This window comes from Trichomycterus rosablanca, chromosome 4, assembly GCF_030014385.1.
Source record: "Trichomycterus rosablanca isolate fTriRos1 chromosome 4, fTriRos1.hap1, whole genome shotgun sequence".
Taxonomy (NCBI): Eukaryota; Metazoa; Chordata; class Actinopteri; order Siluriformes; family Trichomycteridae; genus Trichomycterus; species Trichomycterus rosablanca.
Genome location: NC_085991.1, coordinates 12,605,959 through 12,632,989, shown reverse-complemented (window position 1 = coordinate 12,632,989; position 27,031 = coordinate 12,605,959). Strand labels below are relative to the sequence as shown.

At 45.2% G+C, this 27,031-nt stretch overlaps 3 non-coding genes and 3 pseudogenes across 3 annotated transcripts; all 6 read right to left on the bottom strand.

The window, feature by feature from the left end:
• Positions 1 to 17,066: 17,066 nt before the first annotated feature.
• LOC134312575 (U2 spliceosomal RNA) lies at positions 17,067 to 17,244 on the bottom strand (annotated as a pseudogene).
• Positions 17,245 to 24,912: 7,668 nt separating this feature from the next.
• LOC134312675 (U2 spliceosomal RNA) lies at positions 24,913 to 24,985 on the bottom strand (annotated as a pseudogene).
• A 117-nt stretch (positions 24,986 to 25,102) lies between these two features.
• LOC134312978 (U5 spliceosomal RNA) lies at positions 25,103 to 25,217 on the bottom strand. The gene has a single exon (XR_010011888.1). It is a non-coding gene; the product is annotated as a U5 spliceosomal RNA (small nuclear RNA).
• A 373-nt stretch (positions 25,218 to 25,590) lies between these two features.
• Positions 25,591 to 25,781, bottom strand: LOC134313377 (U2 spliceosomal RNA). Its single transcript, XR_010012259.1, has one exon. It is a non-coding gene; the product is annotated as a U2 spliceosomal RNA (small nuclear RNA).
• Positions 25,782 to 26,184: 403 nt separating this feature from the next.
• LOC134313463 (U2 spliceosomal RNA) lies at positions 26,185 to 26,408 on the bottom strand (annotated as a pseudogene).
• A 410-nt stretch (positions 26,409 to 26,818) lies between these two features.
• LOC134312620 (U2 spliceosomal RNA) lies at positions 26,819 to 27,012 on the bottom strand. Its single transcript, XR_010011597.1, has one exon. It is a non-coding gene; the product is annotated as a U2 spliceosomal RNA (small nuclear RNA).
• Positions 27,013 to 27,031: the final 19 nt, after the last annotated feature.

Here is a 27,031-nt window from a genome sequence, read left to right as displayed (position 1 = left end):
TTCCCTAGCGGGACCCTAAAATGTTACTTTGTTATGGAAAGGCCTACAGACGTCCACGTCGGGGGCTGTAACTCGGTGACCTCTCGACCCCCGACCGGCAGACTCCGATATGTCGCTTGTGCCTAGGCCCTGACCGTCATATGACGATTCGGTGGGCCTACGACCTTCGCTTCCCTCGCGTGACCTCGAAACGATGCTTTCCGGCAGAGGCCTACAGACGTCCACGTCAGGGGCTGTAACTCGGCGACCTCTCGACCCCCGACCGCCAGACTCCGATATGTCGCTTGTGCCTAGGCCCTGTCCGTCATATATCGATTCGGTGGGCCTACGACCTTCACTTCCCTCGCGTGACCTCGAAACGACGTTTTCCGGCAGAGGCCTACAGACGTCCACGTCGGGGGCCGTATCTCGGAGACCTCTCGACCCCCGATCGCCAGACTCAGATATGTCGCTTGTGCCTAGGCCCTGTCCATCATATGTCGATTCGGTGGGCCTATGACCTTCGCTTCCCTCGCGTGACCTCGAAATAACGCTTTCCGGCAGAGGCCTACAGACGTCCTCTTCGGTGGCTGTAACTCGGCGACCTCTCAACCTCCAACCGCCAGACTCCGATATGTCGCTCGTGCCTAGGCCCTGACCGTCATATGACGATTCGGTGGGCCTACGACCTTCGCTTTCCTCGCGTGACCTCGAAACGACGCTTTCCGGCAGAGGCCTACAGACGTCCACGTCGGGGGCCGTAACTCGGCGACCTCTCGACCCCCGACCGCCAGACTCCGATATGTCGCTCGTGCCTAGGCCTTGTCCTTCATATATCGATTCGGTGGGCCTACGACCTTTGCTTGCCTCGCGGGACCTCGAAACGTCGCTTTACTATGGAAAGTCCTACGGACGGCCACATCGGGGGCCGTATCTCAGTGACCTCTCGACCCCCGACCACCAGACTCCGATATGTCGCTCATACCCAGGCCCTGCCCACCCTATGTGATTTTGGTGGGCCTACGAGCTTCTTTCGAAAATTTCCTATTTTTCAACTTTGAAACACAGCAGATCCTCTTTCAAGGTATAAGGCTAAGGCCTTCTGGCCTCCACGAGGCCTACGAGCACACCCGGTACTTGGAGTGCTCGTATCGAACCCAGACTTCACGTGGGTAACCCCCTAGGCTGGCAGCACCGCATATCTGAAGCCCCGCCCCATAAGTGGGCAGGAACCGGAAGTAGCCTCAGGGAGGTCCTAGAGACATGGGACCTTTGCGTTCGATCTCTTCCGCCCGCCCCCGACCCGCCCGCTGACTTTGGGAGGGATTGGGCATGTTTTACAGAAAATATCGCCGAATGTTCTCGGGGACCCCTTGGGGGGGGCTGAAGTCCCCCTCAGAGCCGAGGAATAGAGTCGCATCATCTGCGTATGCTGCCACTTTGGCGCTCATCCCCCCTCCTCCCGGGATGTGCATCCCCCTAAATGCCGACTCCCTTCTCAGTTGTTCCATCAACGGTTCCAGATATATCACATATAAGAGGGGAGACAGGGGACAACCTTGCCTTACCCCTTCTCTCTGCACGACCGGGTTGTTAGGTACTGTTAGGACGAATCTTTTGTCGCGAGGTCCTGAAGAAAGCAGTCAGTAAATCCAGAAAGTACTCTTCAAAACACTTTATTAAGTGTAAAAATGATCTGTGAATATATATCAGAGCTAAGCCGATCGACGCTCCTTTCTCCTGCGGTATAGAAACACAACCACCAAAGAAAGAGAGCCGGCCTCTGAGCGCGCCGTCCTTTTAAACTAGTCTAGGCTCCTCCTCCGCCGCTGTTGTTGGAGCCAATGAAATGTGCTAAAAAGGCCCAGGCTCCGCCCACCTCCTAGGTGGGGGTCTAGAGGACCTCTGCCAAGAGATCATGGCAGCCGCCATTTTGAACAAAAGACCATGCGGCATGAATGTCGTAAAACTTGGAAAATGCTGTAAAACTTCCCATAAGAATTTATGTTTAATAATGATGTTTAATGATGATGTTATGTTCCAAAAATCCTAACAATCCCCCCCTTGAAAGCATCTTAATGCTTTCACATTAACTTTTAACTATAGGTTAGGTGTTTCTAGATTCCAGGAGATAAGGATAGCTGTCAGCAACCCCCCAATTTAACCCCTTCTGACTTACAGTGTATCACAAAAGTGAGTACACCCCTCACATTTCTGCAGATATTTAAGTATATCTTTTCATGGGACAACACTGACAAAATTACACTTTGACACAATGAAAAGTAGTCTGTGTGCAGCTTATATAACAGTGTAAATTTATTCTTCCCTCAAAATAACTCAATATACAGCCATTAATGTCTAAACCACCGGCAACAAAAGTGAGTACACCCCTTAGTGAAAGTTCCTGAAGTGTCAATATTTTGTATGGCCACCATTATTTCCCAGAACTGCCTTAACTCTCCTGGGCATGGAGTTTACCAGAGCTTCACAGGTTGCCACTGGAATGCTTTTCCACTCCTCCATGACGACATCACGGAGCTGGCGGATATTCGAGACTTTGCACTCCTCCACCTTCCGCTTGAGGATGCCCCAAAGATGTTCTATTGGGTTTAGGTCTGGAGACATGCTTGGCCAGTCCATCACCTTTACCCTCAGCCTCTTCAATAAAGCAGTGGTCGTCTTAGAGGTGTGTTTGGGGTCATTATCATGCTGGAACACTGCCCTGCGACCCAGTTTCCGGAGGGAGGGGATCATGCTCTGCTTCAGTATTTCACAGTACATATTGGAGTTCATGTGTCCCTCAATGAAATGTAACTCCCCAACACCTGCTGCACTCATGCAGCCCCAGACCATGGCATTCCCACCACCATGCTTGACTGTAGGCATGACACACTTATCTTTGTACTCCTCACCTGATTGCCGCCACACATGCTTGAGACCATCTGAACCAAACAAATTAATCTTGGTCTCATCAGACCATAGGACATGGTTCCAGTAATCCATGTCCTTTGTTGACATGTCTTCAGCAAACTGTTTGCGGGCTTTCTTGTGTAGAGACTTCAGAAGAGGCTTCCTTCTGGGGTGACAGCCATGCAGACCAATTTGATGTAGTGTGCGGCGTATGGTCTGAGCACTGACAGGCTGACCCCCCACCTTTTCGATCTCTGCAGCAATGCTGACAGCACTCCTGCGCCTATCTTTCAAAGACAGCAGTTGGATGTGACGCTGAGCACGTGCACTCAGCTTCTTTGGACGACCAACGCGAGGTCTGTTCTGAGTGGACCCTGCTCTTTTAAAATGCTGGATGATCTTGGCCACTGTGCTGCAGCTCAGTTTCAGGGTGTTGGCAATCTTCTTGTAGCACAACAATTCGTCTTTTAAGATCCTCAGAGAGTTATTTGCCATGAGGTGCCATGTTGGAACTTTCAGTGACCAGTATGAGAGAGTGTGAGAGCTGTACTACTAAATTGAACACACCTGCTCCCTATGCACACCTGAGACCTAGTAACACTAATGAGTCACATGACATTTTGGAGGGAAAATGACAAGCAGTGCTCAATTTGGACATTTAGGGGTGTAGTCTCTTAGGGGTGTACTCACTTTTGTTGCCGGTGGTTTAGACATTAATGGCTGTATATTGAGTTATTTTGAGGGAAGAATAAATTTACACTGTTATATAAGCTGCACACAGACTACTTTTCATTGTGTCAAAGTGTCATTTTGTCAGTGTTGTCCCATGAAAAGATATACTTAAATATCTGCAGAAATGTGAGGGGTGTACTCACTTTTGTGATACACTGTACATGGCCACTGGGCTGAATTTTTACAATAAAAGGTATCTAAAAAATAAAAGGCTACCAGTTAAACTAAAGGAACCGTACCTATCGCAACAGCTCCTACCCTTAAACCAAACAAACAAACAAAAAATGGAGATCAAAAACGAGAAAAATAAAATAAAAACAATGGGTGCGTGGCTTCTACAGGAAGTCCGTTCAGGTTGTCCTCCACCAGACGGAGCTGCAGATATTCAGAAGGGGCCCATAGCTCCTGTTTCTCTGCATAGCTTCTACTGTCTCATGGATTCTCCCCTGTCGGTCTTGCCTGTTTCCGCAGCAGCACAAACATTTAACCAATGAAACACAGAGAATATCCTTCCTAAAAATAGCAGAGTACCAAACATATATACATTGTAAACAATCCTGAACTAACCCCTTGCGTGTTGTAGCTAAACTATGTGTGTTGCACTTAACTAGTGTTTTCAAAGATGGTCTATGTGTCTGTGAACTATATGTTTATGTTTTTCTCTCCTAGTCTAACTAAATTCTCCCCCATCTTCTTGTTCCGTTCCGTTGATTCCACTGGAATCTTCTTCCACATGGTCGGTTTTGTCGGGCTTTCTGCTGTGTTTAGTTCCCTGTAGGCAGGTCCAGTTAGTGGCACTTCTGTCTCTTGGAGTGGGTCTTCCAGTCCCCTCAGTGTCTGCCTCTGCCAGTTCTTCCAAGTCTCCTTCCTTCATCACGGTGTGTGATCAGTAGTGCTGGTCCTCTCTCCTCGTCTTGTCTGGTCGGTTTTACCTTTAATTAAGCAGAGTTAGTAGCACTTATACTACTCGAAGTGGGTCTTCCGGCCCACCTTCAAGGGTATCCTCCTCATCATCATCTACATGATATCTCGACAAATCAGCCAACACCATCTGGATAACTGGTGGATCCTGCCCCCCTCTGCTTCCTCTACTCACTATATCTATTACAAATCTTCCCATTAACACCCTGATACACGGGACGCAACAACCACATACCACTAAAATTGCCGTTCCCACGCATGCTGACATCACCAAACTCGCAATAACTCCCTCCCATGGTCCAAATATCCCTTCTAGCCACTTAACCCATTCATTGTTTATCCCTGAATTTTCCTTCCATTCTCGTGACAAAGCCCTCAATCCTTCCAAAGCTCGTGTCACACTACCATCGGGTGCAGTATTATTGGGGATGAAGGTGCAACACGATGAACCCACAATCTGGCAAACTCCACCTTTCTCTGCTAACAACATGTCTAATGCCATTCTATTCTGTATGGTCATAAGAGAAGTCTGGTCTAGCTGGTCTCTCAGTCCCTCAATGGCCTGAACACTGAAATTAACAAATCTCTGCTGATTGTAATAGAGATAGTTTATCCAGTCTACATTCTTATTGATAGTTACCCACCAAAAGAGTGCACTTTCAAACCCTGCAGCAATCTGGTTCCTAGCCTTAAATTCATCTGGGACCCCCCTTGGGACCCCTATACCATCAATCCACACGGTCTTGTCGAAGGATCCGCCAGGTTTGACCTCTCGGGTGTCTCTTCGATGGTTGTGGTGATTGGTCAGGACGTCCGCGGCATCCTCCACTCTGTGCTGCTTGTAAATTCTGAAAGGCATAATCAGAAAGACCAACGCACACTTCCCAGACCAATTCCCATGCAACCTTCGCCGGATTCTCATATCTCCACACAACCATACTAAATAAAATAACCAAAGTAAAATAAACGAAGAGATTATATGCATGAAATGAGATTACAATAAGATTACATATTCAAAATGGATGTGTCTCGATCAGTTCACCTTCTATCACCACTTCTTCGTCATCGTCCAGGTCAGTCCCTCACTTAAAAGAAGTCACATTTCACTTCTCATAGACCCCGGATGATAATCACCATACTTGCTGAATACACTGACTGACCTCCTTATGACTACCCCCCTTGCTCACTAACTGTAGCCATGAGCATCCTAAATTAAAATAGTAATCAGGCAGGACTACTCAACTCTATGTCTTTAAACAACTCCCCTTCTCGGGTCCACACCTTAATTTCATAAAGCACTGCTTGCTTCAGATTTGTCCTTCTACATTAGGTTGTGTCAAATTATTTATTATCCATTATCAGACCTTGCCTAACAGCAGCTCCACTGCTATATCAGTTACTTGGATATATTTTACAACAACCACCAACCAAAAACAATATTATCTCAATATTATCAGGTGTACCCATCCATTCTGCTAAATTAATTATCAACACTGTATTGTAAACTCAGATGTATCCACTATAAGTCATACTCGGTTCTTCTATCACCTGTCAACACTAAAGACAATCCAGTCAACAACATATGCAATTCATTAGTTATCTCTCATACTGCATTAACCCTTCCTGCTACATACGATTCTACCTCAAACAGTTCAGACTGATCAGAGCAGAAGTTGCATACACATTACATCTAATATTTTCAATACTTCTAGCATATTCTACTTCAACATAGCCACATGCTAGAGAGCCTTCAAATTTTCTAAATCACATTTTTCCCAATACAAAATCACCTATTATTTACTCTGCCATACTTAAAATAACAACAGCTCTGCTATATCAACTTCCATCAGTCCTACAAACCCCTGACTTATATTATTTATTCATTCAGATTTTTACCCCAACTTTTGGTCACTCATACTAACACACATCCTGCTTCTAACAATACAGACTCCATTTCCCACAATCCAACAGACTCTCACATGACCATCTCCTGCTCCTAGTCAGCCAATCCCTCATGCTCATCATCACCAGCGCTTTGATCCACTTTGGCTTTCTTGAATCACATTAAACTCTACTTAAATAGTTCCACTTAGTTAACTGTCTACTAGACTATTCGATACTTCTCATCTACCAAGTTATTTTCTTCACTGTTCCCTCAATCTTTAAACTGCACTCATCTATGATCATGCATAGTATTGCCACAAGGTTTACTGCACCACATTGAACCAATCTAACTTCTTCAATAAACTATATAATATAAAATGAGTCAGTTGACCTGATTAATTAGCTAGAAAAGATTAATCGGATACAACACAAGCATCAAATATTAACAATTGCCAATTAACAATTTCCAAAAAATATTACCAATTAAATTTAATCTTACCGGAGTCCGTGTAAGCAATTATATTTAATCTCCTGAGACCCGAGTTTTGATTTTTTCAATGTATTTTTCCTATTCCTTATGTTTTTAACCTTATTAGTTGGGCTGGCTCAGTGGGCAGCACTGTCGCACACTGTCACAGCAAGAAGGTTCCCCCTCCGCGGAGCCCGCATGTTGTCGTGTGGGTTTCCCCCGGGTGCTCCGGTTTCCTCCCACAGTCCAAAGACCTGCAAGTGAGGCGAACCAGAGACACTGAACCGTCCACGACTGTGCCTGATATAACCTGAATCTTGTGCAATGAGCAACCACCGCTTCTGTCATAAATGTAACCAAAGTGCAAAACATAATGTCAAAATCTTAATAAAGAAACAAACAAACTTTATTAGTGTTCTAGTACTTTTGCTACCACTAGATGGCAGACAAAAAATGTCCACTAATGGGAACAATCGGTCTAGGTTTAGCAGGTCAAGGAATAAGGCATAACAAAGTCAAAATGTAATGTCCTCATATGTGACCGCAGGGTCGCAAAAGGTTAATCTCACCTGAGTCCAAGCAAGCAGCAGCGCTGAGAGATACTACAGATTGCTACAACTCCCTTTTCTCTAAACAGGAGGTAAGGCTGAAGATTACCTTCACCAGGCGTCCCTGAATCTGCAAGCATATCCGTAGGTCTGCCAGTCCAGCTGCCCCAGCACAATGTATCACAGGATTTAATACACAAAGCAGCATATTAAACATAAATTCTTATTCCTGCCATAGTACTCCTGCCATATTTAAACATAAACTCTCATTCCTGCCATTATACTCCCCCCTTTTTTCAAATTTTACAATCAAATCTTGAAAATAAAACATTAAATAAACCTAAACGAGATCAGTGTGGAGACTCCGCATATGCAGAAACCGACCCCTCTTAACCTCTTTCCACCAGATGTGGGCAACTGAAACAAAAATAATTAAAAAATTGTGTCCGATTAGAATTTTGTCCATTAAATATTTTCAATCCATGTCTTTGTAGAGTTGTCCAAACAGAATTTCAAACGGCCTAAAGGCAATTTTTATTGTTTATCTCATGCTCATCTGTATGAGAATTATTATTTTTAGTGTTTGGTGCCGATTTCCCTCTTCACAGCTCCTCCAGTAGCTGGGTAATAGACACAATGTTGTCCCAGTTCAAAAGATTATTAGAGACAGGATGTCCTTCACTAGGAGCCCTTGTTACATTTGGCAGGTTTTTATTATCTAGATTTGCATAGATTGTTTTATTGTGTCCCCCCTGTTTGACACATGGTTCTACTCATGGGTCAATTTGGTATGGTATAGTATCTTAGTAAGACATGGTTTGCCCACTGGACATCTCCAAACATCAGGAGACACACAATCCGAACCTTCTAAATGTGTTTATCCTGTTGGAAAGCACAGAATTTTAAAGTTAGTTCAATCAAGTCTGGTGTTAGCTGGACCTGTAAACAAATAATGTCGTTAGTGAGCAGTGGAAGGTGTGCAACAGCTTTGTCGGCAGTGTCACCTCTGGCCTTGTCCTGTAAAATTGGAACAAAACTTTAGAATATGCACAATTTACAAAATGGCTCTCTGTTTGGGCAGCAGAATTGCACCCACAAGTTGTGCAACAAGGTATGGTGGGCGATTTCCAAATTTAAATTAGTCAAAACAAGACACTCTCCCACCAAATACAACCAATTGTTCGATTCCATAAGTGAAAGTTTAGTTCATAAACATGTAAGCAGTTTTGCTTTCAGCCAGTCTAGAGGCTGTTATTAAAGCATGTAGTTCAACAGTTTAAGCCAATAAATTGAATAGGAGGGACAATGACACCAAGTATCATTTGCTAAAATTTTAACTAAGCCCACTTGTTTCCTGTCTGTTGCAGCATCTCTGGATGCAAATCCTTTCACAAACATTTCCAATTCAGGATTCCTATCAGGCCCAGAAAAAAATAGAGTAATACAGTCATGATGTTCACCATCTCCTGCAATTAGTAAAAAGTGGTAGGATTAAGTACATTACAGCATTTGATAATAATGTTCAATTTTAGAAGTACACTGTAGTATTTATACAATCATTAACTTGATTCGTGAGATGTTTTCCTTTCAGTTATAGAACATAATTTGGCACTAACCGAGTTAGATAAGTATAACCCTCAAGATCACTTAGTATAACTACGGATATTTCTGTAGCAGACAAAGACAGAAAGAAAATTCTGCACAAATCCAGAAGGGATCAGAGTCCCTGTCTTTTACAGAAATAGTGGTACCTTCAGGCATTATTTCCAATTTAATTCAAGAGGCAAACAAATGATCACACCTCATAAGATTTATAGGGCTATGAAATCTCACTCTTTACAACTACACAATATTTTAGAAACAGTAACATATTAGCTTTTACCTTTTACTTGTATTCAGCATTTGTACACAGAGAAAAACACGACATCACTCTCAAATAAACACAAGCTTTGACAGTATATAATCCAATATATCAACACATGTCTTAATCAGAGGTGGAAAGAGTACCAAAAAGTGTATTCAAGCAAAAGTACTATTACCTTAATGAATCTCCACCTAATTACGAGTAAAGTTACTACTCTGAAAATCCACTCATGCAAAAAGTAGAAAGTAACTCATTTAAAATGTACTCACCGAGTAAACAGCAGGGGGTCTCCTCTGTGTAATGCAAACAGGAGTGGATACAAACCTCACAACAGTAGTCTTTAACTCAAATGCAATAGAAGAAACATGTTGATGCAACAATTAAAACAGTTAGGGATGTGTAATGTGTCATTTCAAATGACATAAAACTTTTTCAAACTGTATAACCACTAGCGATGTGTCGTAAAATGATTCGAATCTATGAACCGGCTCTTCTAACCGAAACAAAGGAACCGACTCTTCCGGGAGTCGCCATGTAAATACGCGGCTCTTCAAAAGGAACCGAGACAAGAGACTCGACTACCCGTCGCAAAACTCACTGGATTCTTTCAGATGCCACCCACATTAAAACACACTTAATAAGGTACCATAACAAATACTTCATCTTAACTCAGTTATCTTAAGATTATAAAATTAAATTAAATTATAAAATTAACTGCAGCACTTACCCAATCCAGGCATACAAAGACAAAACGGCCGTTGGACAAACATAACACGCTGCCCATTCAGAGCCAAAATGGCGGATAGACAGATAAAACCACGCTGCGTTCCCAAGACCAAAATGGCGGATAGACGGGAAACCACGCTGCGTTCCCAAGACAAAAATGGCGGATAGACGGGAAACCACGCTGCGTTCCAAAGACAAAAATGGCGCCGGCGGACAAAAGATAACCACGCTGCCCTCTCAGAGCCAATATGGCCGCCGAACAAAAGAATACACGCACACACACACACGAAATAACACAAAGCACACCCACGGTTTCACCCGTGGTTCACAGACAAACATACACAGAGACTTACTGACAAACAAAACTCTTGATGTACTATTTTCGAACCGAATTTAGAATTTAAAGTAGTCTAATTAACCGAACTCCGCTCCCATAACAGTCAAGTCCGAATTTTAGGACAATCTTATTCATAGAACCCCGTTCTTTGAACTGCCAGACTCTTAAGATTTCCAACGCTCGAATCATAGAATCCCGTTCTTTGAACTGCCAGACTCCTAGATCTCCAACGCTCGCTCATTCATAGAATCCCGCTCTTGGAGCTGCCAGATTCTAAGTTTTACAACGCTCGAATCATAGAATCCCGTTCTTTGAACTGCCAGATTCTAATATTTCCAACGCTCGAATCATAGAATCCCGTTCTTTGAACTGCCAGACCCTTAGATCTCCAACGCTCGAAATTTTTGGATCTATAGAATTAACCCAGTCCCAGACTCGTTAAAACTTAGATCATTCGAATCACGCGCCCCTGCTTTTGAAACAGACAGACACGTTTCGCTCCAATGGTGTTCCGGGTGGAGCCCTGCCGAACACAAATGGCACCCTTTACCATTTATTTTAACCGGTCTGGTTCGAAATCAGCAATCAGGAAACACACATTTTTAGCTTCGGCATATATTCACAGTTTTAAACTATCTAATGATACTTTAGTAATTTAATCAGACACTTACGGATTCCGAGATTCACTTTCACACTCAATACGCTAAATAGTAAATGCAGCTAATATATATACAGAGAACATCTGTTTACCTTGTGTAGACGCGTCTTGTATTGAGTACAAAAGATCCTCAGAATCTCCGGTCTCAGCTCAAACAGCTGAATCAATTTTGCTGCTACTTCAGGTTTCTACGAACCATCCTCTGCTACCATCTGTTAGGACGAATCTTTTGTCGCGAGGTCCTGAAGAAAGCAGTCAGTAAATCCAGAAAGTACTCTTCAAAACACTTTATTAAGTGTAAAAATGATCTGTGAATATATGTCAGAGCTAAGCCGATCGACGCTCCTTTCTCCTGCAGTATAGAAACACAACCACCAAAGAAAGAGAGCCGGCCTCTGAGCGCGCCGTCCTTTTAAACTAGTCTAGGCTCCTCCTCCGCCGCTGCTGTTGGAGCAAATGAAATGTGCTAAAAAGGCCCAGGCTCCGCCCACCTCCTAGGTGGGGGTCTAGAGGACCTCTGCCAAGAGATCATGGCAGCCGCCATTTTGAACAAAAGACCATGCGGCATGAATGTCGTAAAACTTGGAAAATGCTGTAAAACTTCCCATAAGAATTTATGTTTAATAATGATGTTTAATGATGATGTTATGTTCCAAAAATCCTAACAGTACCAGTTGACCTTTACTCTACTCACTGCCCCTGTATACATCAACTTCACTGAGACCAAGAAGGCTGGGCCCAGTCCCATTCTCCACAACACTGCAAACAGGAAAGCCTGGTTAACCCGATCAAAAGCTTTCTCTTGATCCAGGCTCAGCACCGCCAGGGGTACCCTCCGCTGCTCTGCCCAGGCTATGGCATCCCTATCGAGAGCCAGATTCATGCTGGCTGTGCATCCTATCACTCCACAGGTCTGGTCTGGGTGAATTAGGGATGCCATCACCCCTTTCAGTCGCTGGACCATGACTTTTGCTTAAATCTTATAGTCTGCAGTCAACAGCGTGATTGGCCTCCAATTTGCCAAGTCTGTCCTGTCCCCCTTCTTATACAACAATGCAATCTTCTCCATCCTTGCAGAGGGTGGCAACAAACCTATCTCTCTAGCCTCCAGGTATACTCTCAAAAGTTCTGGACCTAACAGAGGCCAGAAAGCTCCATAAAACTCTACTGGGAGGCCATCTCCCCCAGGGGCCACACCACGCTTGAGTGACAGCATTGCACTCTCCACCTCTTCCAGGGTTATGTCACTCTCCAGCATTGCCCTCTCACTCTCCTTTAGCCGTCCTCCCACTCCCTCTAGGAAGTAAAGAGCTTCCTGCCCCACCGTTTCCCCTGCCTGGAAAAGTTATCTATAGTAAAGAGCAGCCACGTCCAGCATGCCCCTTGTTGTTATCTGGACCTGCTGTCCACGCTTCAGGCCCCTAATATGGTCTCTCTTTTGCCTTTGCTTTATGCTTCTGTAAAAGAAGCACGTGGGGCGCTCGTCCAGTTGGAGCCTCTGTCTATGTTCCTGTATGCAGAAACTGCGAGCTTTAGCTTCATAGTGCCTCCTCAAGGCCTCACTGGCTATTCCTATCTGTTCCTGGTCAAGCTGGCGCCAGGCCGCGTGTAGGCCCTGTGTCAACCACCTAACCTCTTCTTTCTGCTTTTTTGCTTGCTCCTGTCCCCATCAGCAGCTCAAGATGGCAACCCTCACCTTGAGGTCTTCCCACCACTCGGCCTGGGTGGTGTATAGTGTCTTTAACTTCCTCCAGCTGGCGAACAGTAGGCCAAAGACCTCATGGTATGAGCTGTCTTGGAGGCAAGCTCTATTTAGCCTCCAGGTACCCCTCCCTCTCTGCACGTTCTCCACTATCAGGTCACAGCTAATCATACAATGATCTGATGCCCAGAAAGGTCTTCGGCAGAAACGTCCAATCTGTGCCCCCTCGGCCCTAAAGAGAAGGTCTAGTTGCGATGTGTGCCCTCTTGAGTTCCTCCAGGTATAGCCTTCAGCTTCTGGTTCCATTGCTCTAAAGGCATCCATTACCCTTGCCAACTCTTCCCCTCTTCCGCCATCCAGGTCTACATTAAAATCTCCCCCCACTATTATTTCTTTATTTGTACAGAGCCATGGTTCCAACACCTGGAAAAAAACCTTTTCTCTCCCTTACCACTGCCGGGGCATACACCCCAATGATTCTAAACTGTACCCCCCTCCATTCCCCGTCAACACAAAGTACCCTGCCTGGCACCAGGGACTGAACAGACATAATTTCAAACTCAAAAGATCCAAACAAAATACCTATTCCATCCCCCCTTCCGTCTCCCACCCCCCAAGCGGATGGTCCCTGCCTCCACTCTTTAGTATACCCAACTGTTTCTTGCTGTGATGCTATGTTGCATTCCTGTACTATCAGAACATCAATATTGACCTGCTGCAAATTCAAAAACACTGCCATCCTCTTTGCTTTCTGTCTAATTCCTCTGACATTTGGTGAAGCCACTGTAAATTGCCCCATTTTATCTTATTAACAAAAATTCCTACCCCCTCTCTGCTTGGCTGCCTCCCGCCTTCTCGCCCCTCAAATCCCTTCATTTTCACTTGGTTTTCTTCTTCCCACCCCCACTTTTGCCCGCCTGCCAACCACCTTAGACCATCCCTCCTGTCCACTGTCCTCTACACTTCCCTCTTCACCCAAGAAAGGAGTCCAGTCCACGTTCAGGCGTTGGGATGCCTCCTTCTTCAGGCATTGGGATGTCTCCTCCTTTTGACTCGCAAAAACCTGCGCCCCTTCCGGTGTCATGAAGTCAAATTCGTTTACCTTACCGACCCGCGTACGTTTGGTTCCCTGCTCCTCCTCTAGTTCTTCTGCTGGTCTGGTTAGCCTGTTCTTTGTGTGTTCCTCCGCCTGACTGGGCAGGTTGTCCATGATTTCTATGCTGTCTGGGATACCTACGTTGGGCCAATTTGAATTTTCACCCGCCGGGTCAGGGTCCAGTTCCTCCAACACCTCCGCCCAGTCCATCGACGCCCAAGTGGATGTCAGGGTCAAGGCGTCCGGCCCTTGAGGAGAGGCGGCCATCTGCGTCGCCGATGCTGCCTCACTCTCTACTGAAGTAATCCTCGCAGGGGGCTTTTCCCGAGCTGTTGACGGTGTAGCCTCCAGCCTCTCCAGTCAAACCGATTTGTTTACCTTAGAAGCCTCTTTTTCCCGCAGCGTAGGCATCGTCAATGCCACATGCTTAGGTAGAGCCTCTGTTTTTTTCTATCCGTTTGGCCAGGTAGAATAGCAGGTCCTGGAAAAGCAGCCAGTCTAGGTGGAGCCTCAGTTCCAGCAGTAGTCACCAGTCCGAGGGAAGCAGTGCCCTGCCCCTGGGCCTTCACCCTGGCCTCAGCAGTGTTCTCCCCAGGAGCACTCCGCCCAGGCCCAGGGCCTGTCGTCCCAGCTGTAGTTGCCCACGCTGTTGATGCTTGGGCCTCTCCATCTACATGCTCAAACTCTTCCTGGAACAGGCTGGCAAATGTCATTTGTCGGGAAGGGCAGGCTCTAAAAAGGTGTTCCTGACTTTCACACAGGCTGCATTCTTTGGGTGCTTCGCAGTTTGCCGCGCTGTGTTCTTTTGATCCACAGAACCTGCAGTGTTGTCCATTGCATGCCTCCTTTGTACAGTGGGAAAAATAAGTATTTGATCACCTGCTGATTTTGTAAGTTTACCCCCTTACAAAGACTTGAACAGTCTATAATTTTTATGGAAGGTTTATTTTAACAGAGAGAGACAGAATATCAAAAAAAAAAAAAAAAAAAAAAACATTAAATAAAAGTTATAAATTAATTTGTATTTAATTAAGGGAAATAAGTATTTGATCCCCTACCAACCAGCAAGAATTCTGACCCCCACAGACCGGTTATGTGCACAAAAGGCACACAAATTAGTCCTGTCCCTGTATAAAAGACTCCTGTCACAGAATCAGTTTCTTCTGTTCAAATCTCTCGACCACCATGGGCAAGACGAAACAGCTATCAAAGGACTTCAGGGACAAGATTGTAGACCTGCACAAGGCTGGAATGGGCTACAAGACCATCAGCAAGAAGTCTAGTGAGAAAGAGACCACTGTTGGCACGATAATTCGAAAATGGAAGAAATACAAGATCACAGTCAATCGCCCTCGCTCTGGAGCTCCATGCAAGATCTCACCTTGTGGGGTAAGAATGATTCTGAGAAAGGTGAGGTCAGCCCAGAATTACACGGGAGGAGCTTGTCAATGATTTCAAGGGAGCTGGGAGCAGAGAAATGCTGGATATGACCCCAAGAACACCATCCCCACTGGGCATTTCTTTGCCTCCAAACACAGCGAGTGGAGTTGATGCCAAAATGCTCAATTTTGGTCTCATCTGACCATATCACATCCTCCCAAGCTTTCTCTGAATCATTCAGGTGTTCATTGGCAAACTTCAGACGGGCCTGTACATGAGCCTTCTTGAGCAAAGGGACTTTGCGGGCACTGCAGGATCTCAATCCATTACGGTGAAGTGTGTTACTAATGGTTTTCTTGGAAACTGTGCTCAAAGCTCCCTTGAGATCATTGACAAGCTCCCCCCGTGTAATTCTGGGCTGACCTCACCTTTCTCAGAATCATTCTTACCCCACGAGGTCAGATCTTGCATGGAGCTCCAGAGCGAGGGTGATTGACTGTGATCTTGTATTTCTTCCATTTTCAAATTATCGCACCAACAGTGGTTTCTTTCTCACCAAGCTTCTTGCTGATGGTCATGTAGCCCATTCCAGCCTTGTGCAGGTCTACAATCTTGTCCCTGACGTCCTTTGATAGCTCTTTGGTCTTGCCCATGGTGGTCGAGAGATTTGAATGGAAGAAACTGATTCTGTGACAGGAGTCTTTTATACAGGGACAGGACTAATTTGTGTGCTTATTTCCCTTAATTAAATAAAAGTTATAAATTAATTTGTATTTAATGTTTTCTTTCTGGATTTTTTGTTGATATTCTGTCTCTCTGTGTTAAAATAAACCTTCCATAAAAATTATAGACTGTTCAAGTCTTTGTAAGGGGGTAAACTTACAAAATCAGCAGGGGAACAAATACTTAGTTCCCCCACTGTATGTCCCACTGCTCCACACCTCCGGCAGTAGAGAGGCTGACCTGGGTAATGTAGAAATCCACGGTGAGGACCCATTGCAAAGTAGCCAGGAGGGTGCACCAGACCTCCAGGTTGTGCAGGGTCAACCCGTAGGCGTACCAGAAACCGTCTCTTTCCGTTCCATATTCCAAAGCGTCCTCTCAGCTTTTCTCCTACTGAAACGGAAGAGCAGTATCGTGCAAGGAATGCCCGGATGACGTCCTCCACAAACAAACGGGTTGTAGAGATGCGTTTCTTCCTCCATCCGTCTGCTGCACTGGTCAAAGAATGATGTACAGTCCGAATAGGCTGCCAGAGTCACATCCAGGAAACCCGAAGTTTTAAAATCCTGCAGGCAGAAGATCTTTAAAGGAGTGATTCCACACAAGTCTCGAAGAATCCTTAGAGTCACCCAGTCCCATCTAAAGCGTTCCTTCACGTCCTCGTCAGCATCCTGTTTCAGCTCCACCCTGACTGTGTGTCTAAGCCGCACCACCCAGGCCGGCCGTCTGTTGCCATCTCCGCTCATGATAAGAACAGATTTCTTTTTCGTTGATCTTAGCCAAAAGGCCGAGAAGCGATAACCTGAAATAGGCGCCGGGCCCCGGGCCCTGCCGTTTCCGGGCAAGGACTAGCGGACAGGCGCCTAGTGATGAGGCAGCAGAGGAGGCAGCACAGCCTTTGCCTGGAGAAACACAGAGTGGGGAAAAATTAAGTCTTTCTCTCTTTTTTTTTTTTTTAAGTAAAACGGAGAGAAACTGAAAAAGCAGGAAAAAGGGGTCTCCTTAGCGCAAAAGGACAGAGGAAACCCCGGGCCTGGGCTAAGCTAAGGTCTAAGGCGTCGTACCCCTAATCCCAAAAGCTTTCCAGCAGGGGCCAGTCACCAGCATTCGTCAATTTGTCTTTCGTTTCACCGTTTATGAGGGTGCACCGTGCCAGGAGGCAATGCAATACCTGGTCGATGCGTGGAGTGGACGGAGCAAGCCCCTCTTCCGACTCCCAGGCCTAAAAATCCATTTAATATATGGTCCTCGGATAGAGGACGTATCAGATATTAAACTGATAAGAACAGATTTTTTTTTTTTTACAAAAGTTTATTTCCACACATTTTCACACAATACAACTAATTAATTTTCATGTCTTTTTCATACACGTCCCATAATCTCCCCCACTTTTCCTTCCCCTTTTCCCATCCCAAGTCCATTTCATCTTCTTTCATTCTTGTCTTTAATTCCCATTCAACTTTCTTCACTATTCCCATCACTCCCTTTCCCTTCCCTCCCTTCACCTCTGCCTGTCTATCCTCCCATATTCCTCTCTTGACCAGGCTTATTGTTAGCCACAGCATGAATCTGCTTCTCCCCTTCCCCATTCCTCCTAACCCTTTGTCTACAACCTCCCACGTTACTCTAAACCCCTTTCTTATATTTCCAAACCATGTTCCCATCTTCTGCCATACTTCCCTAGCTACCTTACATTCCCAAAATACGTGTATTATTGATTCCTCCCTTCCACACCCCTCTCTTGGACACACATTTGTCTTGCTGATTCCGTGTCTGTACATGATTTCTTTTACAGGTAATTTCCTATGCACTATTTGCCAGTTTATGTCTTTTAAACTGTTTTCCAGCCCCAGTGGTTGTACTCTGGTCCACACTTTCCCTGCTTCTATTCTTCTGTTACTCTCTCTTGCCCTCCTACTCCTAACTTCCTCATATAATCTTTTGTGGCTTGTACATATATTTCTATCTTTCCCTTCTTTGTTTGTCTTTAGCCACTTGACAGCCTGCCCATAATGCCATGGCAGCTGTTCCGCCCTTGGACCCCTATTGTCCCACTCCATGACACCCCGTGGCTGGTACGCGAAAAATAATTTCAAAAAATACCATCCTGGGTGTTGTCCCTCCTGTGCTAACTCCTGCATTATGTTTGCCACATAAATGCAGTCCAGTTTTAATCCTACGTCTAAAACCCCTCTCCCCCCTTCCTCTATTTTCCTGTACATTATCTCCCTTGCTACGTACTCATACTTTCCTCCCCACATGAATCGAAATACTTCCCTTTGTACCCACCTCCTTCCACTCACTGGTAGTGGGTAGATGTATGCCAGGTACATCAGAAAGGGAAGTACCTCTGCTTTAATTATCAAACTCTTCCCTATATATGACAGTTTCCTCCCGGTCCATAGCCCTAACCTCTGTTTCATTTTTATCAGTCTCTCTCACCAATCAGCCCTTCACTTACCTCCAATCCTCCCACCGAATCTTTCCTATCCTTCGCTGTCCCAAAATATTTTAACTTAGATTTTTCCCTATTCAATTTCGCCCCAGACCCCACTCCGAATCTTTCCACTATATTTAATGTTTTCTCTATGTCCCTATCCGTTCTACCTAAAATTGTCATGTCGTCTGCGTATTGTGTCACCTTCACTCTATACCCACCTGCTCCCGGCACCAAAACCCCTAATATCTCCCTATCTTTTCTAATCTATTCCGCTAGCGGCTCCATATACATTATAAAGAGGAGTGGCGATAGTGGACACCCCTGTAATATACCTCCCGCTGTCTCAAAACTCCTCCCTAGATACCCATTCAAACTTACTCTGCTGTACGTCCTCCTGTACATTGTTTTGACCCAGACTATCAGTTTTACTCCCATCCCCATCTTTTCCATTACCCTATACAAAAATTCCCTATCCACCCTGTCGAACGCCTTCGATTGGTCCAAGCTCGCCAACATCAATGGCAGCTTTCGGTCTCCTGACCACGCCACCACATCTCTGATCAGCTGTAGGTTCCACCTCGTGCTTCTACCCTCTATTCCACCTGTCTGATCCACGTGGCAGTGCCTTCCTTAACCTTTTTGCCAGTATTTTTGCCATTATTTTGCTGTCTACACCCAGCATTGATAATGGCTTGTAGTTGTCTAAATTTTCCTTTTCCCCCTTTTTATAAATTGGTGTCACTACCCCTGTCGCCATTGTTCCCTTCATTTCCCCTTCCTCCAATATTGTGTTAAACACCTCTGTTAAATCCCTGCTTATCACTTCATCAAACCTCTTATAAAACTCTCCCGACATCCCATCTATCCCTGGTACCTTACCCTTTTTCAGGCTTTTTATTGCCTCTTTCACTTCCTCCTCCCTTATGCTTTTATTTATTTCTTGCTTTACATCATTAGGCACCTCCTTTTCTAGTTCTTTTATAAATTCATCTCCTACTTCTACCTCTACTTTCCTCTCCCTAAAATATTTCCTATAATACTCTGTCCCTACCTGCAACATCTCCTCATTTTGTACTTTTAGCTGTCCCTCCTTATCCCTTATTGCCTCTATCCCTCTCTTCTCTTTTTTCTCTAGCTTTCCCTATCCAATATGTATCTACTCTTTCCCCTCTCTCCCTAAACTCCTGTCCTGCCATTAACATATACTTCTCTGCTCTTCCCTCATATATCTTCCTTATCTGTCCCTGTACTATTTCTACTCTATCCTTGTCCACCTCCTTCCCTTCGTTCTCTCTCTCCTTTTCCTTCGCTAGTTCCCCCCACATTCTCCTTAAATCCCCCTTTTCCTCCTTTATCCTCTCCCTACTCTTCCACTGTCCCCATTGCTTTATCCTTTTCTTTGCTATCTCCCACCACTCTATAATTCCCTCGCATAGTCCTTTTAAACCCCTAACACCTTCCCAAAACACTCTAAATTCCTCTTCTATCCCCTCTTTCTCTAATATTTTTACATTTAATTTCCAGTACCCTGTCCCGTATTTTCTTCCCCCCACTTTTACCTCAGCCATCACCAGGTCATGGTCTGAGAAGTTTACACTTTTTGTTTCCCCTGCCACCACTTCCATACCCCTACTAACAAAAATCCTATCCAACCTACTTTCATCCCCCCTTGTATTCCTCTACGTTGGTCCCTCCATTCCCCTTCCTACCTTCTTCCCTATGTCCACAATCTTATGTGTTTTTATAATATCTTCTATAATTCCTGCTGCTTCATCTCTTCCTCCCGCCAAATTGATATTAAAGTCCTGCCCATAACCAAAAAATTATTTGTTGCACATAACAACTTAACATTTTCATAAAAAACCCTTTTGTCTTTTATGTACTGTGGTCCATATATATTTAATACCCTTAACTTTACTCCCCCCAACTTAAATCCACTCCAACCATCCTCCCCACTTCACCACCTATAATTTGTTTTACTTTCATACCCCATCCCTTAAACAAAATCCCAACTCCACTTGAGTGTACCCCCCCTATGGACCACACTGATTTCCCCCCTCGCCAGTCTTTTTGGAACGTTTTAACATCCTCTAAATACTTCAGGTGCGCCTCCTGAATAAAACAAATATCCAAACTTAAATCTTCTAAAAAACTGAAAACCATTTTTCTTTTCTTTGTATTTTTCAGTCCTTGCGCATTAAAGGTCCCTATTTTCAATTTCCTTTCCATTTGATTAATTTAATTAAAATAATAATCCTCCCTAAAACCACAGTCCATATTTGGTCGGTTTTGTAACTGAAGAAGTTGAAACATAATACCAACCACATCCCCATTAATAAATCAAAAGTTTCTTCTTTTACGCTCCATGTCTCAGTTTTCCTTTTTGCCCTTTTACATATCCTCATTTTGGTCCTTTTATTTTCTTCCTAGTCCTTCTCTGTAGCAGCATTTCCTCCTCTCCTTGATCCTCCTCGCTTTCAGATTCGCTCCTTGTCCTCATCTTCTCTTTTTGGCTTATTTCAACATCCAATCTTGTCCTTTTCTTCTCTCTTCCTTCCTCTGTTGCCTCCTTTGGTCGGGTTTGCTTGCTATTAGCATGCATGCTCTCTTTCTTCTCCCCTCTTTCCTGTCCTTGTTCCAGTTCCTGTATCTCCATTGCCATAGCCCAGTCCGTACTTTCTCTATGTAGAGTCTCTTCTATCCCTTCCAGTGCCTGCTCTAACCCTGTTGGTGTCCAGAAAATCCGTTCCTCACTTGAGCTTAAGTTCTCCTGGGTTCCCTCTATTTTGTTTGTTTCTTTCTCTGGTCCTCTTTCTCCTCTTGTGTTTGTTCTACTAGGTTCCCGCTCTTTTCCGCTTTCTTCTCCGGTTTCTTTTCGGCTGTCTGTCTCCTCTACCGTCTCCTCCCCCATCTGGTCTACACTCTCTGCTTCTTTGTTCTTTCTCTCTTGCATTTTTCCCGCCTTTTCCGGCTCCGCGTGTTCACTCTCTTTCCTGAACCCCATTTCCTCAAAGTCCTGAGCAAATAAACTTGCAAAGAGTCCTCCTCGCGCTGGGCAACGTCTGTAGAGATGTTCCTCGCTTCCACATATGCTGCATGTCTTGGGAGCCCCACATTCTTGTGTCCTGTGGTCCTCCCCTCCACATGTGCGGCATCTCTGACCTTCACAGGTTTCCTTAGTGTGTCCTATGGCTCCACACCTTCTGCAGTACTGTGGCTGGCCTGGGTAGTACAAAAACCCGCGATGGAGCCCGATTGCAAAGCTCCCTGGGGGATGTACCAAGCCTCCCATGAACGTTTGATCCACTTTTAGCTTTGCCATAAACCTTCTCTTCCCATTCCAAATACCAAAACGTCCACGTACCTTCTCTCCTGGTGACACGGTATTGCAGTACCTGGAGAGGAACGCCCTGATGTCATCATCTGGCACAAAGGGGTTGTACATGTGTACCGTCACTGGTATCTGATCCACGTGGCAGTGCCTTCCTTAACCTTTTTGCCAGTATTTTTGCCATTATTTTGCTGTCTACACCCAGCATTGATAATGGCTTGTAGTTGTCTAAATTTTCCTTTTCCCCCTTTTTATAAATTGGTGTCACTACCCCTGTCGCCATTGTTCCCTTCATTTCCCCTTCCTCCAATATTGTGTTAAACACCTCTGTTAAATCCCTGCTTATCACTTCATCAAACCTCTTATAAAACTCTCCCGACATCCCATCTATCCCTGGTACCTTACCCTTTTTCAGGCTTTTTATTGCCTCTTTCACTTCCTCCTCCCTTATGCTTTTATTTATTTCTTGCTTTACATCATTAGGCACCTCCTTTTCTAGTTCTTTTATAAATTCATCTCCTACTTCTACCTCTACTTTCCTCTCCCTAAAATATTTCCTATAATACTCTGTCCCTACCTGCAACATCTCCTCATTTTGTACTTTTAGCTGTCCCTCCTTATCCCTTATTGCCTCTATCCCTCTCTTCTCTTTTTTCTCTAGCTTTCCCTATCCAATATGTATCTACTCTTTCCCCTCTCTCCCTAAACTCCTGTCCTGCCATTAACATATACTTCTCTGCTCTTCCCTCATATATCGTCCTTATCTGTCCCTGTACTATTTCTACTCTATCCTTGTCCACCTCCTTCCCTTCGTTCTCTCTCTCCTTTTCCTTCGCTAGTTCCCCCCACATTCTCCTTAAATCCCCCTTTTCCTCCTTTATCCTCTCCCTACTCTTCCACTGTCCCCATTGCTTTATCCTTTTCTTTGCTATCTCCCACCACTCTATAATTCCCTCGCATAGTCCTTTTAAACCCCTAACACCTTCCCAAAACACTCTAAATTCCTCTTCTATCCCCTCTTTCTCTAATATTTTTACATTTAATTTCCAGTACCCTGTCCCGTATTTTCTTCCCCCCACTTTTACCTCAGCCATCACCAGGTCATGGTCTGAGAAGTTTACACTTTTTGTTTCCCCTGCCACCACTTCCATACCCCTACTAACAAAAATCCTATCCAACCTACTTTCATCCCCCCTTGTATTCCTCTACATTGGTCCCTCCATTCCCCTTCCTACCTTCTTCCCTATGTCCACAATCTTATGTGTTTTTATAATATCTTCTATAATTCCTGCTGCTTCATCTCTTCCTCCCGCCAAATTGATATTAAAGTCCTGCCCATAACCAAAAAATTATTTGTTGCACATAACAACTTAACATTTTCATAAAAAACCCTTTTGTCTTTTATGTACTGTGGTCCATATATATTTAATACCCTTAACTTTACTCCCCCCAACTTAAATCCACTCCAACCATCCTCCCCACTTCACCACCTATAATTTGTTTTACTTTCATACCCCATCCCTTAAACAAAATCCCAACTCCACTTGAGTGTACCCCCCCTATGGACCACACTGATTTCCCCCCTCGCCAGTCTTTTTGGAACGTTTTAACATCCTCTAAATACTTCAGGTGCGCCTCCTGAATAAAACAAATATCCAAACTTAAATCTTCTAAAAAACTGAAAACCATTTTTCTTTTCTTTGTATTTTTCAGTCCTTGCGCATTAAAGGTCCCTATTTTCAATAAAACCACAGTCCATATTTGGTCGGTTTTGTAACTGAAGAAGTTGAAACATAATACCAACCACATCCCCATTAATAAATCAAAAGTTTCTTCTTTTACGCTCCATGTCTCAGTTTTCCTTTTTGCCCTTTTACATTTCCTCATTTTGGTCCTTTTATTTTCTTCCTAGTCCTTCTCTGTAGCAGCATTTCCTCCTCTCCTTGATCCTCCTCGCTTTCAGATTCGCTCCTTGTCCTCATCTTCTCTTTTTGGCTTATTTCAACATCCAATCTTGTCCTTTTCTTCTCTCTTCCTTCCTCTGTTGCCTCCTTTGGTCGGGTTTGCTTGCTATTAGCATGCATGCTCTCTTTCTTCTCCCCTCTTTCCTGTCCTTGTTCCAGTTCCTGTATCTCCATTGCCATAGCCCAGTCCGTACTTTCTCTATGTAGAGTCTCTTCTATCCCTTCCAGTGCCTCCTCTAACCCTGTTGGTGTCCAGAAAATCCGTTCCTCACTTGAGCTTAAGTTCTCCTGGGTTCCCTCTATTTTGTTTGTTTCTTTCTCTGGTCCTCTTTCTCCTTTTGTCTTTGTTCTACTAGGTTCCCGCTCTTTTCCGCTTTCTTCTCCGGTTTCTTTTCGGCTGTCTGTCTCCTCTACCGTCTCCTCCCCCATCTGGTCTACACTCTCTGCTTCTTTGTTCTTTCTCTCTTGCATTTTTCCCGCCTTTTCCGGCTCCGCGTGTTCACTCTCTTTCCTGAACCCCGTTTCCTCAAAGTCCTCAGCAAATAAACTTGCAAAGAGTCCTCCTCACGCTGGGCAACGTCTGTAGAGATGTTCCTCGCTTCCACATATGCTGCATGTCTTGGGAGCCCCACATTCTTGTGTCCTGTGGTCCTCCCCTCCACATGTGCGGCATCTCTGACCTTCACAGGTTTCCTTAGTGTGTCCTATGGCTCCACACCTTCTGCAGTACTGTGGCTGGCCTGGGTAGTACAAAAACCCGCGATGGAGCCCGATTGCAAAGCTCCCTGGGGGATGTACCAAGCCTCCCATGAACGTTTAATCCACTTTTAGCTTTGCCATAAACCTTCTCTTCCCGTTCCAAATACCAAAACGTCCACGTACCTTCTCTCCTGGTGACACGGTATTGCAGTACCTGGAGAGGAACGCCCTGATGTCATCATCTGGCACAAAGGGGTTGTACATGTGTACCGTCACTGGTATCTCCTCCATAGCAAACAGCGGCACCAAGCGTATGTCTCTCAGGTCCTCGTCCTCCATTCTCTTGGAGCAGTGGTCAAAAAATGTCGTACAGTCCTTGAAGGAAACAAAAGTAATGTCCAAGAAACCAGCCGTCGAGAAGTCTTGTAGACAATAAATCTGGTCCGCTGTAATTGCACATCGGGCTCTAAGCAGTTCTTGTACGATCCAGTCCCATCCGAATCTTCTTCTTCTTTCTTCAGTCGCCCCCCTGCAGATTTCGATCTGTACAGAATGTCGCCTTCTCTCTGCATGGTAAGAACAGATACTACACTTGATCTTAGCCAAAAGGCCGAGAAGCGATAACCTGAAATAGGCGCCGGGCCCCGGGCCCTACCTTTTGAGGGCCCGGACTAGTGGACGGTGCTGACCGGCCGCCTTCACGCCCACACACCTTCTGTAATTCCACCAGCAAAAGAGCAGCTTTGCAAAGACAAAGCCTTCAAAAAATAAGTTGAACTTGTCAACGTTCCTCTCCACGGAAATCTTTAGTAAAAGGTGAAAGATTTGTACGTGAATGAAGAAAAACTCCAGCCCTGCTCGCCGGTCGCCCAGGCCTCCGTAGGCCACCGGCCGCTCAAGGAAGAGGGCTCGAGGTAGAACGACGAAAAGCTGCAGCAAAAGGGCCCTCGGGTCGTCGGGTGGGTGACGAGGCAGCACAGCCTTTGCCTGGAGAAACACAGGGTGGGGAAAAATTAAGTCTTTTTCACTTTTTTTTTTTTTTTTTTTTAAAGTAAAACGGAGGGAAAATGAAAAAGCGGAAAAAGAGGGACTCCCTAGCGCAAAAGGGCCGAGGAAACCCCGGCCTGGGCTAAGCTAAGGTCTATGGCACCGCACCCCTAATCCCAACAGTGCCCAGCAGGGGGCAGTCACCAGCATTCGTCAATTTCTCTTCCGTTTGACCGTTTATGAGGGTGCACCGTGCCAGGAGGCAATGCAATACCTGGTCGATGCGTGGAGCGGACGGAGCAAGCCCCTCTTCCGACTCCCGGGCCTAAAAATCCATTTAATATATGGTCCTCGGGTAGAGGACGTATCAGATATTAAACTGATAAGAACAGATACTACACTTGATCTTAGCCAAAAGGCCGAGAAGCGATAACCTGAAATAGGCGCCAGGCCCTACCTTTTGAGGGCCCGGACTAGTGGACGGCGCTGACCGGCCGCCTTCAGGCCCAGCGACGAAAACCCGCAGCAGGAGGGCCCTTGGGTCGTCGGGTAAGTGACGAGGCAGCAGAAGAGGCAGCACAGCCTTTGCCTGAAGAAACACAGAGTGGGGAAAAATTAAGTCTTTTTCTCTTTTTTTATTTAAAAAATTTTGTTTTAAGTAAAACGGAGGGAAAATGAAAAAGCGGGAAAAGAGGGACTCCCTAGCGCAAAAGGGCCGAGGAAATCCTGGCCTGGGCTAAGCTAAGGTCTATGGCGCCGTACCCCTAATCCCAACAGTGCCCAGAAGGGGGCAGTCACCAGCATTCGTCAATTTTTCTTTCGTTTGACCGTTTATGAGGGTGCACCGTGCCAGGAGGCAATGCAATACCTGGTCGATGCGTGGAGCGGACGGAGCAAGCCCCTCTTCCGACTCCCGGGCCTAAAAATCCATTTAATATATGGTCCTCGGGTAGAGGACGTATCAGATATTAAACTGATAAGAACAGATTTTTTTCTTTTTTCGTTTCTGTTAAGAACAGATACTACACTTGATCTTAGCCAAAAGGCTGAGAAGCGATAACCTGAAATAGGCGCCGGGCCCCGGGCCCTACCTTTTGAGGGCCCGGACTAGTGGACGGCGCTGACCGGCCGCCTTCAGGCCCAGCGACGAAAACCCGCAGCAGGAGGGCCCTTGGGTCGTCGGGTGGGTGACGAGGCAGCAGAAGAGGCAGCACAGCCTTTGCCTGAAGAAACACAGAGTGGGGAAAAATTAAGTCTTTTTCTCTTTTTTTATTAAAAATTTTTTTTTTAAAGTAAAACGGAGGGAAAATGAAAAAGCGGGAAAAGAGGGACTCCCTAGCGCAAAAGGGCCGAGGAAACCCCGGCCTGGGCTAAGCTAAGGTCTATGGCGTCGTACCCCTAATCCCAACAGTGCCCAGCAGGGGGCAGTCACCAGCATTCGTCAATTTCTCTTCTGTTTGACCGTTTATGAGGGTGCACCGTGCCAGGAGGCAATGCAATACCTGGTCGATGCGTGGAGTGGACGGAGCAAGCCCCTCTTACGACTCCCGGGCCTAAAAATCCATTAAATATATGGTCCTCGGGTAGAGGACGTATCAGATATTAAACTGATAAGAACAGATTTTTTTTTTTTTTTTTTTTTTTTTTTTTACAAAAGTTTATTTACACACATTTTCACACA